This window comes from Zonotrichia albicollis, chromosome Z (assembly GCF_047830755.1).
Source record: "Zonotrichia albicollis isolate bZonAlb1 chromosome Z, bZonAlb1.hap1, whole genome shotgun sequence".
In the NCBI taxonomy this organism is placed as follows: domain Eukaryota; kingdom Metazoa; phylum Chordata; class Aves; order Passeriformes; family Passerellidae; genus Zonotrichia; species Zonotrichia albicollis.
Window position 1 is genome coordinate 17,114,947 of NC_133860.1, and position 13,267 is coordinate 17,128,213.

General features: G+C 41.0%; 1 long non-coding RNA gene across 1 annotated transcript in view; it reads left to right on the forward strand.

The window, feature by feature from the left end:
- The first annotated feature begins 1,961 nt into the window (after nucleotides 1–1,961).
- The window catches only part of LOC141727035 (uncharacterized), a 132,012-nt gene continuing 120,706 nt past the window's right edge, over nucleotides 1,962–13,267 (forward strand). Inside the window, exon 1 of the long non-coding RNA XR_012578008.1 lies at nucleotides 1,962–2,101. This is a non-coding gene — a long non-coding RNA (uncharacterized LOC141727035). The remainder of the gene's footprint in view (nucleotides 2,102–13,267) is intronic.

Sequence of the window (13,267 nt, forward strand, 5' to 3'; positions counted from 1 at the left end):
ATGCTGCTGAAACAAGCTCAGCAGATCTAGTAAAAAGCAAAGAAATGGTGAAAATGGTAAGAAAAATTGTTTGTTACAAGTATTTATATGAGTGTACTGGAAAAGAGATAAACCCCTTTTGGAACACATTTCAGGGGAGCTCTAAACCCCTAAGTTTGATCTCATCTGGCAACTGCATTGCTAGGGTGATAACACCAATTTTCTTATTACCCAAAGAAACTGGATCAAGTTTGGGAGTTCCTATATATAATGATTTGGGAGAAATTAAACAAAACCGGGAAAGTGAAATAGAAATTGAGAAAATCCAAAATTGTGAAAGCCAAGTTCAGATCCCAAAATCTGTGTTGAACAAAGTCATCCGGCTCCAGGCAGTATTAAAAATAAAAAATTCAATTATTAGGGACATTTCAAACGGAATAAAAAGATTGGCATGTGTAAATAATCAAGATCAAACTCCTACACTTGATCCCAGTGGGTGGGAGAATTTAGAGATTTTCAGAAAATATGTATGGGAAAAAGTGGCTTTTCTCGCTGTGTGTGTACTTGGAGGATTGCTCTTTTTACTATGCTTATTTGTCTGTTTTAGTAAAACAGTATTGGCTGTACAGACCAACCTGAAAAAACCAAGAAAAGTAACAAGGTTAAGTAACCATGATTACCAAAGTGCACAAGATATTTATAGTAGATTCAAAACAAAAAATTGTGAGTTGATGCGAGCTTAAGAATTTAAGCTCGATCAAAGAAAAAGAGAGGGGACTGTTATAAACAAAAATTCAGTTAATATTTTTTTTGTGAGAAAGAGTTACAGGGACGCCGCCAGATCGGTCTCTGCCAGGATTCTTAGCGCTTTGTTATTGTAATACCGGGTCGTTAAGGCTTATCTCCTCTTTTGTATTAGTAAAAAGCCTGGCTGGGTGCGGTAGATTGCCCTTCCCCGAGGCAGTGCGCTCTTCCAGCATAGAGAAGACACCTGAGAGGGTGGGGGGGGTTATGCAAAGTGACTCCAAAGTCCAGAATGCTTTGTGGGACCCCGACTCGAAATGCAACAAGAAAACCCCAAAAACAACGAGCCAAATAAGAGCTGAGAGACTAAAGTGATGTCTGGACGTGAGGAGCCGAGTGCTGAGCCTGCAGAGATGCTGAACACCTTCGGAGCCCCTCTCGCCCTGAGCAGAGAGTGGTCCCAATGCCGGGACCAGAAGAGACCGAGCCAGGGAAAGTAACACCTGACGGGGACACCCCGCCCTAAAGGCTCCCACGAGGACTGGATCCCCCGGCTCTGCCCCTGGTGGACAGAGCTGCGCATGTCCTCCTCCTCTGAGTCGCCCTGGGAAACGCGACGGGGACTGCAGCCCTGCCGGAATGCCCAATCCTGAGCTGATCACTTTTAATAAAGGCATTATAAAGGAGAAGAAGTTTCCTGGCCTTGTTTATTTCAGGTGACACCATGAGGAACCAAGCCAAAGGAAAGGAGAGATCAGTTATATGAAATCTGAGGAGGCTTTATTCCCAGGATGAGTAACAAAGAAGTGACAAGACTCTGGAAAGAATCACTGTCTGAAAAAGGGGAGGGTGTAAGGGGAGGATAAAACTCATGACAAACGAGGAGAATTCAGGGGGGGAGTACAGACGTAGACATGTCCAATGACGACATACCAGGGGAGGGGACAGACTTTACAAACCAATCCTCTGGCGAGGAGGGAGCAACTGACACAGAACCTTCTCGAACTTAAGGGGCGTGATTACAATGACTGACAGGGGTAGGAGCTAGAACTACTCCGACAAACCGAGCCTTATAAGGGAAAGAGGGGAGGAGCAGGGAGATTGACATGAGGAGTGACAAGCTAATGGCAGGGACACTTTGCAGTAAACAAGTTGGGGAGAAACCATTATGAAGAAATAGAATGGGGGTGCATGGACTGAACCATTGTAACTTACAAACACCTGATTTCTACAATAAAACAACAATAAAAACAGTGCAAAACACACACCACCACAGGTGGGCCCACCCTGGTTATGAGCTAGAGGGAATGGTTGTGTTTATGCCTGTTCTGAGCTGGAGGGGGCGGCTGGGTATTGTGTCTTGTCAGGGACTTCTGAGGTGAGCAGTAATATTCCTTTTTTTGTACCTCTGTCTTTGTTCTTGTTACTGTGTTCATCTTTCATTGCTGTTTCCAGTAATTTTTCCTTATCTCAACCCTTGATCCTCACCTTTTGTGCCTCAGTTTTCCTCTGCCCCCACTGGTGGGGGAAGGGAGAATGGAACTGGGGGGAGCAAGCAAGCAGCAGCATGGTTTGGGATTCCTGTGGGAGCACTGAACTGGGGAGTACCATTCCTAAACCATGGCAGCAGCTCTCATGATATGAGTATAAAAGATTTGCCTTTTCCTGATGGACTTATCTCATTCTACCATCAATACCACTGACCGTTCAAAAGAAACACATGAATAGATATTTACTTATTTATCATGGTGAATAGGAAAAGGAGCGTCTGTGAGGGTTGGATTCGAACAAGCCTTGAGTCTTGGGATGCCTCCCCGGATCTTGGAGAAAAAGCATTAATTTACCTTTTGAATCATATGCTGAAATGGAGCTTTTTTGTTGCAGAGGAGGTGAGGAGGTCAAGAATATTGTCTCTTTGGTGAGTCTGAAGAGCATTGCTAACACTTCTACTTACTGGAGAAATTGTGCACACGCCTTTGTGCTGGCTCATGTGAGGATTGCCATAGGGGAAATGATTCCCTCAATGCTCCAGCACACTTACCACTTGAGTTCCATATATTCATAACATATTCTCTGGTTCCTATAAAAAGAGTGAGAAGGCGAAGGTGATGCAGTGGTGGATTTTGCATTACACTGGGGATGGATTCATGCATGAAAGCTTTTTTTAAAATTCAGACCTCAAATGTGAATATTTGGCTTCTTTATTTGCTTGAAATACTGTTCTGGAGATGGAAGTCAAAAAGAGCTTTATAAAATTCTGTGTTGTAATTTATGAGTTTAACTGACAGAAAAAGATACTGAGTTTGCAATATCTATAGAGTTTCTATTTCTTCTGTTGATTCAGAACATTTTACTACTATATCGTTACTGGAGACCAGACTGCATCCTGTAAACAAAATCAGTAAATATGAAGAGTAAACACGTTTTGTGGTCAGAAAGGCAATTGAGCTGGGCTTTGACAAGCTTACCTTGCTTTGAGGACCTCTTTTTGCTCCCATGCCTTTCAATAGAAAAACTCCCACACATTTAAATTATGTAGGACCAACTGTTGAGGTAGGGGAGCAGCAAAAGTTTTTAGCAAAATAATGGAAGTACGATGAAGAACACTCAGCCTGTCTCTTAGTGAATGAAACAAAACCGACAAATGAAAGCTTGGTCTTTCAGGAAAAAGAGTCTGTTTGGAAAAAGCTCCTTTCAGCCAAAGATATCACACTTAATGGGAGAAAGCTATGCGCTCAAGGAAGAAAAACTGTCTGCTGAGAATTAGCAGGACACCAATATCCAGGAAGCTGAACTTTAGCAATGTGTGTGTAATTCTCTGAGCACTTCCTAAGGGATACAGCACAGTGGAGAGGGATCTGAATCTTCTTGCAGGGAGTCCTCTGTGGCTTTGGGAATATCTCAGGTAGTGCCTCAGAAAAAAAACATAGGGAACTTAAGGAGTAAACTGAAAATTGCTTCTTTCATAACCTGTAAGAGAAAGGTTTGGGGTTCTTTTGCTCTGATTGTTTTGAAGGTCTTTTGAGGCTTGTTTGTTTTCAAAGAAGTTAGTCTTCCATCTTAAACAATCTAAAACAAAGACTTCTTGTTGGTTTTGGTAACTTATTTTCCTCCAGTGCAAGGGGACGCCGTTTCTGGGTCTATCTAAAAGAGAGGCCAGACAGAGTTAAGGGAGTAAAAAGCAGATATATTTATTGAAGGGCCTGCAGGTACATTTTGGGCAGACAAATCACCCCAAAATGGACAACGGGTCATGAGTTTTCACATTTTTAAAAGCGTGGTCCATTTGCATATCGAGGGTTAATCTTCCAATACAGCTTCAGGTAATGAAGTGATTTTACCCCAAGTTTTCTCCCCCTGCAACTCACTTTTTGTTAACAGTTCTCAGGGCCTGGGACAGGAAGGTGTTCTTAATTTCCAGGCCTATAGAGGAGTTGTTTTGTCTGACCAAAATGTGAAGACAGTAGCTAGCACTGTGTATAGAGTTTAGAGCTATACACTGAAGAATTACAGGATTACAAATACATGAGAAATACACAAACTAAAATCCTAAGGTATCAAAAGCAGTTGTGGGAGCCCAGTTTCTGCAGACTTCCCAAGTGGTTTAAAACAACTCAAAGCATCATAGTCCTGGATATGCCTTGCCTTCTGCATTTTATGAAGGGGGAAGTTATTACTGCAGACAGTTTTAAATCATAACAAAATATGGGCTCCAGTTTAATTTGAGAACGGAAAGTGAATGGTATGGTAAAGCTTAATGTTTATAGGAAAGAATGTTGTTCCTTTACGGCCTTTTTCTTAAGTCTGAAATGTGTAAGAGGAAGTCCGAAGAGGATGTACAGACCAGTTCCTACTTGGTTATTTTCTGTATGTGAGATCAGTAGATTTCAGTGGGTTAGTCTGGGTTCCTGAACAGCTGAAAAGTTTTGAAATCACCTTCCTGGGATTTTGAAGTATGATATAATAGTTCACAAAGAAAAAGATCAGATGGAGCAGGCTTCCTGCTTTCCCTGTTTCCTAGGAGAGTGAGAGTAGAGTGGTTAGAAATGGGAGATGAGGGTGATCAAAATAATTTACAGCATCTTCTGAAACCCATCCTTTATGGCACTGATTTAAAACTTGATGGGCTTTTTAATAATTACCATGCCTTTCAGCAGTCTTGAGACACTACCTCCTTCCATACTGCTGATTATAGCTGACATCTTTTGGGAGAGGATGATTTATTGTTTTAAGGGAATTTTCAATATATCTTTTCTTAAAAAGGCCCACTTTATTGGAGCCTAGTTTTGTAAAGAAAATCAGACAGATATATACATTTAAAATCTCACAGCTGGACTGACAAGGTTACTTCAAACTGTTTTGTAGATCAAAATGTAAGTTTTTCAGTTCTACCCAATATTTTCTTTCAAAAGCTGCAGTAATTTAACGATCAAAAAGCAAAAGACATTCCTCACAAAGATTGGATCAGGTTACTAGATTGGAAAAAACATCATTTGCATTCAAATATGGATTTCTCATCTTCAGTTCAGGAGTGAAATTTAAGTAAATAGTCCTGAAAGATGGGGGGTTGGCAATGAAACAGCAATTTGTTGCAGAAATGCACTTATTACACATGGATGCCATGGAGATGTTCTCAAGGGAAGCTTTGAGTTACTACATGAAATTGTTAATTTCAAAATAATTCAGCTGAAAGTTTTTGAAAATGCTGAGACTGGCAATAGTTCTGTCAATCAGGCTTATCCAACTCTTGCAATTATTTTTGAAGTCACCTAGAGAGGAAAAGGTGGAGTTTGAAAGGTGCAATTTGGGATCTGAGTGCTGAGTAGTGTTTGGTTCTGCTCCAGGAGAAATAGGTCCTGAATAGTCTGTTCCGAGTAGTTGTTTAGGAGCTCTGTGTTTATTACCTTGCTTTATTTAAAGGCTTTCAAATCCCAGTCTGTTTAGGAGTTTTCTCCTGCATGTTATTCCATTTCTTCTGAGTAATTTTTTAAGATACCTCACAGCAATTGTACTGGCTATATGCTGAATACTTGTGGAAAGAAATTTACTTTGAAAATAATAAAGTATGATTATATAATTATTATCTGCTAATACACAGACAAAGGAAATAAAATGTTAAAATTTTTGTTAACCTTCCATTTCAACCCTGCAACGCTCTTAAAAATACATGTAATTCAGGACCAGTGAGTTTGCCCAAGAAAAAAATACATGTAATTCAGGACCAGTGAGTTTGCCCAAGAACTTTAAAGCTGTAGTTGAGCACATTTCTGGTGTACTTCATTCAGCAGGGAAAATGACATCTTATTCCTTGTCTACATTGTATAAAATGCAAATTTCTGCCTTTTCTGGTTATGAAATTAATTTAATTGTGGAGAGAAATTACAGTAATTTTCACAAGTTTATGTCTTTCGGAGAAGGCTTAGTTCTTATTAAAATCATTCAGCCTGATATGTTAAAATTCAGTCTAATGGAATTTTCCCTATAGTTTTTGCAATGAAATAAGTTTGTGTAGAATCCAGTTTTGGAAAGAGTAAAGTTTAGGGAAAATACACACTATTTGTTCACTTCCTTCTGCATAGAACTCACTGCAGGTAACAGCATTTTGTTTTCTGTCTGGACTTTGAAAGCGCATTAAAGTATTTCCTGCCTGTACTTCCAATGCCATTTTGTTATTTCCAATCTTTGTACAGCTTGTAAATCTTGAGGAGCACTTTGGTTTCAAGGATTGTCAATTGCTTTATAATGGCAATTGAAGACTAAGCAGTGTGATGCTGCAAGGACGTTTAATGAGAAAAGGCACAGATATTTATGTTGTTTTAGCTTCTGCAGAACAAGTTCTAATGGTCTGTCTATGTGTGATATAGTATATAGCAGACCATAATATATACTTTTTTTTTTTGCACAGTTGCTTATCACAGCAGGTTGTTTTGTTCTTTGGGAGGGGGACACAGTTTTTGCAGTTCTTTCTTTATGAATTTTTCTCAGTTGCTGCAGATTTTTTTCACAACTTTTTCTCACAGCTCTTGCCCTACAATCTTTAGCAATTTAAGTGTACTGTTCATGTCATTTAACTCATTCTGCTCTGCAACAGTTTTAGGTTGTTTTTAGACGTTGTATACAACCACTCAGTTAAAACATTTGAATCCCATTGACATGATCTACTCATTCCACATACAGACCACTTTCATCCGAAAATCCATAACCTCTTCACACTAGAGATAAATATTCTATGTTGTTTCTTCATAAGGTTTATTTTTTCAAATATTTAGCTACTGCTTATAGTAATAACATCAATCACTTATCACAAATATTAACAGAAAATCTGATTCTGTGCTAAGCTATGTTTTGTCAGTGACTTGGTAAATGTTAAATTTTGTTTTCTTAGCTGTCGCCAGGAAAATGAATGTCCACTTGAGAAATTAATCTGGAAGATTTTTACCTTTTTTTTCCCCAGATTTCAGACCCTGCAATTAGTTAGTGATCAAACACTGCTATGATACCCGCATGGGCATTTGATATTTTAAAAAGGGTAGAAAAACACAATTAATTGGAGAGTAGCTTGACGTTTTCCTGAACCTGAGATCAGAACTCTCTAATGTACGGACAATCTCCCAGTAGTGGTTTTAATAGTGATTGGGTTTGGTTCTTCATGTTGTCAAGGGGAGATATGAACTAGGTGCAAACACTGTTCAAATTCATAGGTTTTTGCACGTGTCTCCAGTAATAATTTTACAGCTTTTGGTACGACCTTAGGAAGTCATACTCTTATGAAATTCTTATGCACAAAATCAGGCTCCCAAAGTCAGTGGAAAATTTGGTTGTACAAAACTAGAGACTGGTACCTGCTTTTTATGCTTGACTGGAAATAGAAAGCTAACGAAATTTCGCAGCTGTATAATGGAAGTGTTAAAATTTAGGAAACATGATATTTCCTTATTAAAAATAGACTCAAAATCTTACATGTATAATATTTTGTATTATTGCTAGACCTAATGGAGTAACCTCTCTCCTTGAAAAGTCTAAAATGCACAAAGTTCTCAAATATCTGTTAACAGTTCTCCATACAGGTAGTTGTGTTTCAGTTGATTAATTCTTATAGACAGGGACCTACACACCCTTGGACTCATAGAATGGTCAGGGGTTGAAAAGGGCCATAGAGATCATGTAGTCTGCACCTCCTCTGCCACGGTCAGGGACACCTCCCACTAGACCAGGTTGTTTAAGGCCTTATCCACAGGGTTGGTAATCCATAACCTCCCTGGACCACCTATGGCAGCATCTTACCCCCCTCACAGGGAAGAATTTTTTCCTAACATCCCGCTTAAATTTCCCCTCTTTAAATTTGCAACCATTACTCCCCATCCTGTCACTACATTTCCTAAAAAGAAAGTCCCTCTCCAGCTTCCCTGTGGCCCCCCGTTCAGATACTGGCAGGTTCCTATGAGGTCTCCACACAACCTTCTCTTCTCCAGGTTGTACAGCCCCAACCTTCTCAGCCCACCTTTGTTAGGGAGCTGCTCCAGTCCTCTTACCAACCTTGTGGCCTTCTCTGGACTTGCTCCAACAATTCCCTATCCTTCATATACTGGGGACACCAGCCCTGGACTCCAGCTGGGGTCTCACTAGAGCAGATTAGAGGGTGAGGATAACTTCCCTTGACCTGCTGACCAAGCTTCTTTGGTTACAGCCCAGGATACATTTGGCTTTCTGGACCGTGAGCACTCATTTCTGGTTCATGGTGAGGTTTTCATCACCCCCAAGGCCTTCTCCCCAGGGATGCTTTCAGTCACTTCCCCCACCTGTATCTGTGCCTGGGATTGCCATGACCCAGGTGCAGGCCTTGCTGGACTCCATGAGGTTTACATAGACTCACCCCTCAGGTCTGTCCAGTCACACTAAATAGCCTCCTTTCCCTCCAGTATGTTGACCACATCTCAGGCCTTGGTAACATCAGTGAGTTTGTGAAGGGTGCCCTCAATCCCACTGTCCATGTCACCAGCAAAGATACTGACCTAACCTTATCCCAGCTTCCCAGACAATTTGCCTATATTCCTCACAGGCTACGTGCCTTCATTTCCAACCCCTGAAAGCTGCTTCTTTTCGTTCTGAGATTGCTCAGCAGTTCATTATGCATCCATGGAGGCCTCCTGGCATTCTTGCCTAATTTCATCCTTGCGTGCTTCCAAGCTAGGGAGGAGGCAATCCTTGAAATTCAGCCAGCATTCTTGGGCCCCTCTGCCCTCTAGGGCTCTATGCCATGGGACTCTACTGTGAAGATCCTTGAGAAGGCCAAAGTCTGCACTCCTCATGCCCAGGGCAGTTGAGCTGTGTTCTCCTTGCTGCCCTGAGGATCTTCAGCTCCACAGTCTCATTGTCACTGTGGCCAAGGCTGCCTTGGAGCACTGCATCTCCCACCAGCTCCTCACTGCTGGTGAGCACAGGGTCCAGCATGGCACCTCTCCTTGCTGGCTCCTCAGTCACTTGGGTAAGAAAGTTGTAATTGGCACATTCAAGGAACCTCCTGGGTTGCCTGTGCATTGCCATGTTGTCCCTCCAGCAGGTGTCAGGGTGGTTGAAGTTCCCCATGAGGACAGGGCTTGGCTTGTGAATGTGAGGACACTCTTACTGTCTCCAGAGTGCTTCATCCACACCAGCCTCACAGCTGAGTGGCCTGTGGCAGATCCCCGCTCTAACAACTCCTGTCCCTGCCCTCCCTTACCTTCAGACATCACCCACAAGCTCTGGGCTAGCCCTTCATCATTCCCCAGGCAGAGCTCCATACACTCCAGCTGATCATTTACACCCTGTCCTCATCGCTCTAGCCTGTCTTTCTTAAAAAAGCCTGAAACCTCCCATTCCAGTGTTTCAGTGTTAGGAGCCATCCAACCATATCTCTGTGATGCCAGTGGTATCATCCATGCACATCTCTGGTTCCTCCTGTTGGCTCTCCATACTGTGTACATTTGTGGATAGGCATCTGGGCCAGGCCCTGGATAAAGCTGACTCACTGGCTGGAATATCTGGAATGCCTTTACACTGTTCTGGGCATCCATTACAAGTATTGGCATCTGACTGGGAGGATTGGGATGGATAGGTGCCCTCCCCCAGCAAATCTTGATCTACATTACATCTATTTGCTGCTGTGCAAATAATATGGCATAGTCTAATCTGCCTTAATTAACAAAATCAATCACACAAGTTCCCTTTAAGTCAGTGAAAATACTCTCTGTGTGTAGACTTGGAAACATGCTTCATTGCTTCTTAAAATAATCGCTTTTCTAAATTAATTACTTTAAAAGTTCTGTGTATCAGGCATACAAAGAACACTGACAGTACTCTTTACATGGATCATGTAGCACCACTATGTGGAAAAGACAGGGGAAACAGCCAGGCTGAAAATGCAGCCAAAGACAAAACATTCCTCTGGTGATGTGTGGTGCTAGCTGAAGGTATTCAGCACCTCACAAGATCAGACCTTGTATGATTAAATTGCTGTACAAACCCATGGTAATAGATCCTTAAATAATAAAGTGAAAGGGCAGATAGGAAAGCTGGGTGGGAATAAAACTATCTCAGTGCATTAGAAAGGTTATTGTTTGAGTTCCAGTATTTAACAGTTGGGTTCGCAGTGCGGCGACTGAACCCAGCAGCAGTGTTGTTCTGGCCAGTGATTCAGTGGGAATGTCAACCTGAGCAACAACACTGTGGTATGTACCACTCAGGTCAGACACGTCTCTGATTTCTGACCACTTTTTTCTCTTGGGTGGTGTTTATTTTTTTCCCAGAAAATATGGTAATGTTTGGATTTGTTCAATCTTGTGGTAGTCTTGTACTGCATATTCTAATGCCTCTTGTTGAACCTGACCCACACCCTACCCCTTCATGTAAATAACTCTCTTAGACCTAAGCCCTAAACTCTCTGCTTAAGGCTGAGTGAGCTGACTGAAGGAACATTGTATGTTCTGACATCGAGTGGAGCACAGAACAAATGTTCTTTGATTTGGGAGCATTGCTTGCCATAGTGCATAACATTGTCTCAGTTCGGAGGGTGCACACACAACTTGTCTCCTGTTTCATCCTGTCTGGGCTTCCACAAGCAGGAGCAGAGTCCTTGGGGTGTGTGGAATGGGGTCTTCTCTCCTGTTCTGTGACACCATTCACGTGTTTGCAATGTATTTCTGATGTGTGGACTCGTGAGATGGCAGAAAATGTGTGTGTGACTGTTTCATCCCTTTAGATTGCTGCTCACCTCTCTGTTTGATAGGTCTGGGGGTTAAAACTCTTAGCATGAACAGCCATGGACAAACTCCATCTGAGAGTTCAATGAAAAGTTAGGAAACAAGGGATTTGGTTGAAACAATCTACAGGAAATTTGTCTCCTGTCAGAAACACAAGAAGGGATGGATGATAGGTACTACAGTTTGGGTTCTTAAAGTGAGGGATAATTTTTTCCCCCAGAAATGTAGGAGCAACCTTCCTCCCAGGTAAGACTTTTTTTACAGTAGGTAAAGAATAAATGCATGACAAGGATTTTGCAAGTAAACTTTCACCCCTGTTATAAACTATAACTTTTTAAAGCCTTTTTGCAGATGAAGAATCAAAGGCAATGATATTATGTGTATTTTTGTGGTGATGCCTGGAATTGCCAGACATAATTTAAGGCCTTTTGGTCTGGGTACAATGAATGTGCACAACAGAAAGATGATTTCTCTCTCTAAATAATTACTCCTTACCAACTTTATAGAAATAGCATTCCATCAGAAGGCAAACAGATTTGTGTGCTTGTTCTGCCTCTATCTGCATGTTAAACGGTGGTGACTTGCTGAAAAACCATGATGAATGCAATTCAGCTAACACACAGTTATTACAATCAGATATTTTAGGAATCAGTATTAATAATGGTTATTACTCACTCAGTTTATTGTTAGTCAACTATTTCTTGTGAGTTTTACCCTAAAACTGAAATTAATCTTCCAATTCTTTATGAAAAACTGATAAATGCATATCTTTATATTTCATGATCCTTTTGAAAACATGCTTAAACAGTTTTAAATATTAAAACAATCAGAATGATTTAATAAGAAGGAATGAGGTAAGTAAAATTGTCTGTTGTTATATTAGATGCCAAAAGACAACTTAGCCTAAAGATTTTGGGCAAATAGCATGAGAATTGTGCCGCACATTAAAATGTATGCTTATGCAAATTGTGATCAGGTTTTAGCAAGATCTGATACATTAATCTCTTTCACTATTGGCAGCAAATAAGAAATATGGAAAGTTAGACATGAAACAGGTGCCACCATTTTGGTTTTTGTACTCAGAACTAAGATTACAGACCCAGGTGTAGCCTGTCATCAGCTTAGTGACTTCAGATGACAACTCATAACAACTGAGAGTGGCCTTGTTGGTTGGCTTTAATCTTGGTTATACATGAATGAGCTTTTGAATATTTATATGAATATCTCTGTTTCATAAGAAAACCAATTTGATCATGACCAATCTCAGCCATTCATTCAATGGCCAGTGTAATATTTTCAGTTTCCTCAAATAGATATAAAGGTACCTTGAATATATTAGCCCACATGCTTGGAAGCAGGTCTCTGGTGAAAAAACGCTAAACATAAAAATCGCACATAAAGAAATGTGTACTGTGTTAGATTTCTTAAAATTTAAACCACACTGGTGTGACAGCAGTGTTCTGAGTCCCTTTTCTCTTAAAATCATAACAATTTTCAATTCAGTTTGATAAAATAATGTATGCTGAAATGGTGTATTTGTAGTCACACAGCCCTTTAAAAAAAGTTAAAACCTCAGTTAACAAGTCAGGTTCTTTATAATTGCAACTTGAATTTGGACATGCTATTTGGAAGCACTGGAATTTGCCTCCAGTATAAACATATGAAAAGCCTGATTCCTGACATTTACTGTTTCATGCTTCTAAACATTTAAAACACATGGTCAGATGGCAAATTGAGGGGCGTGGGAGGGAAACTAAGAAAATTTTTGCCATTTTTTCCTATTATTTTCTGTTGAAATGACTTTGTTTGGTGAGGGAATGGCATCTGGTTTCATTGCATAGGAAAGGTAAGTTGCAACCAAAATGTGCCAAGGTCACATTTGCTGGGTGGATTTGCAAAGACAACAACAGTGATTGGATTTTACAACCTCAGCTCACCTTCTAGCTACCAATAATCTTTGGTTTTCATTCCTTCTCTGAATCTTCTCATTTCTGTCATGGTGGGCCAGCCCCTACTTTCCCCATGGTGGAACAGCCTGCTGCCATACTGCCTGCATTCAGGGAATCTGCTTTCTGTGTCCTTGACAGAGTTCAGCACAGGATCTTCCTCTGAAGGAATCGTGCCAGGCTCATTTTCTCACCAGCTGCAGATGCTGATTTACCTCCCCGAGTCAAGACACCAGGGATGAAGTGCCCAGAAGTGCCAGCACTTCTATAGAAGGCACCTTCAGCAGCAAGCCTGGAACTGGTGGTGTAAGCCTGAGCTGTCTAAGCTGATGTGAGAAGGGTCTCTGCACAGCCCAGAAA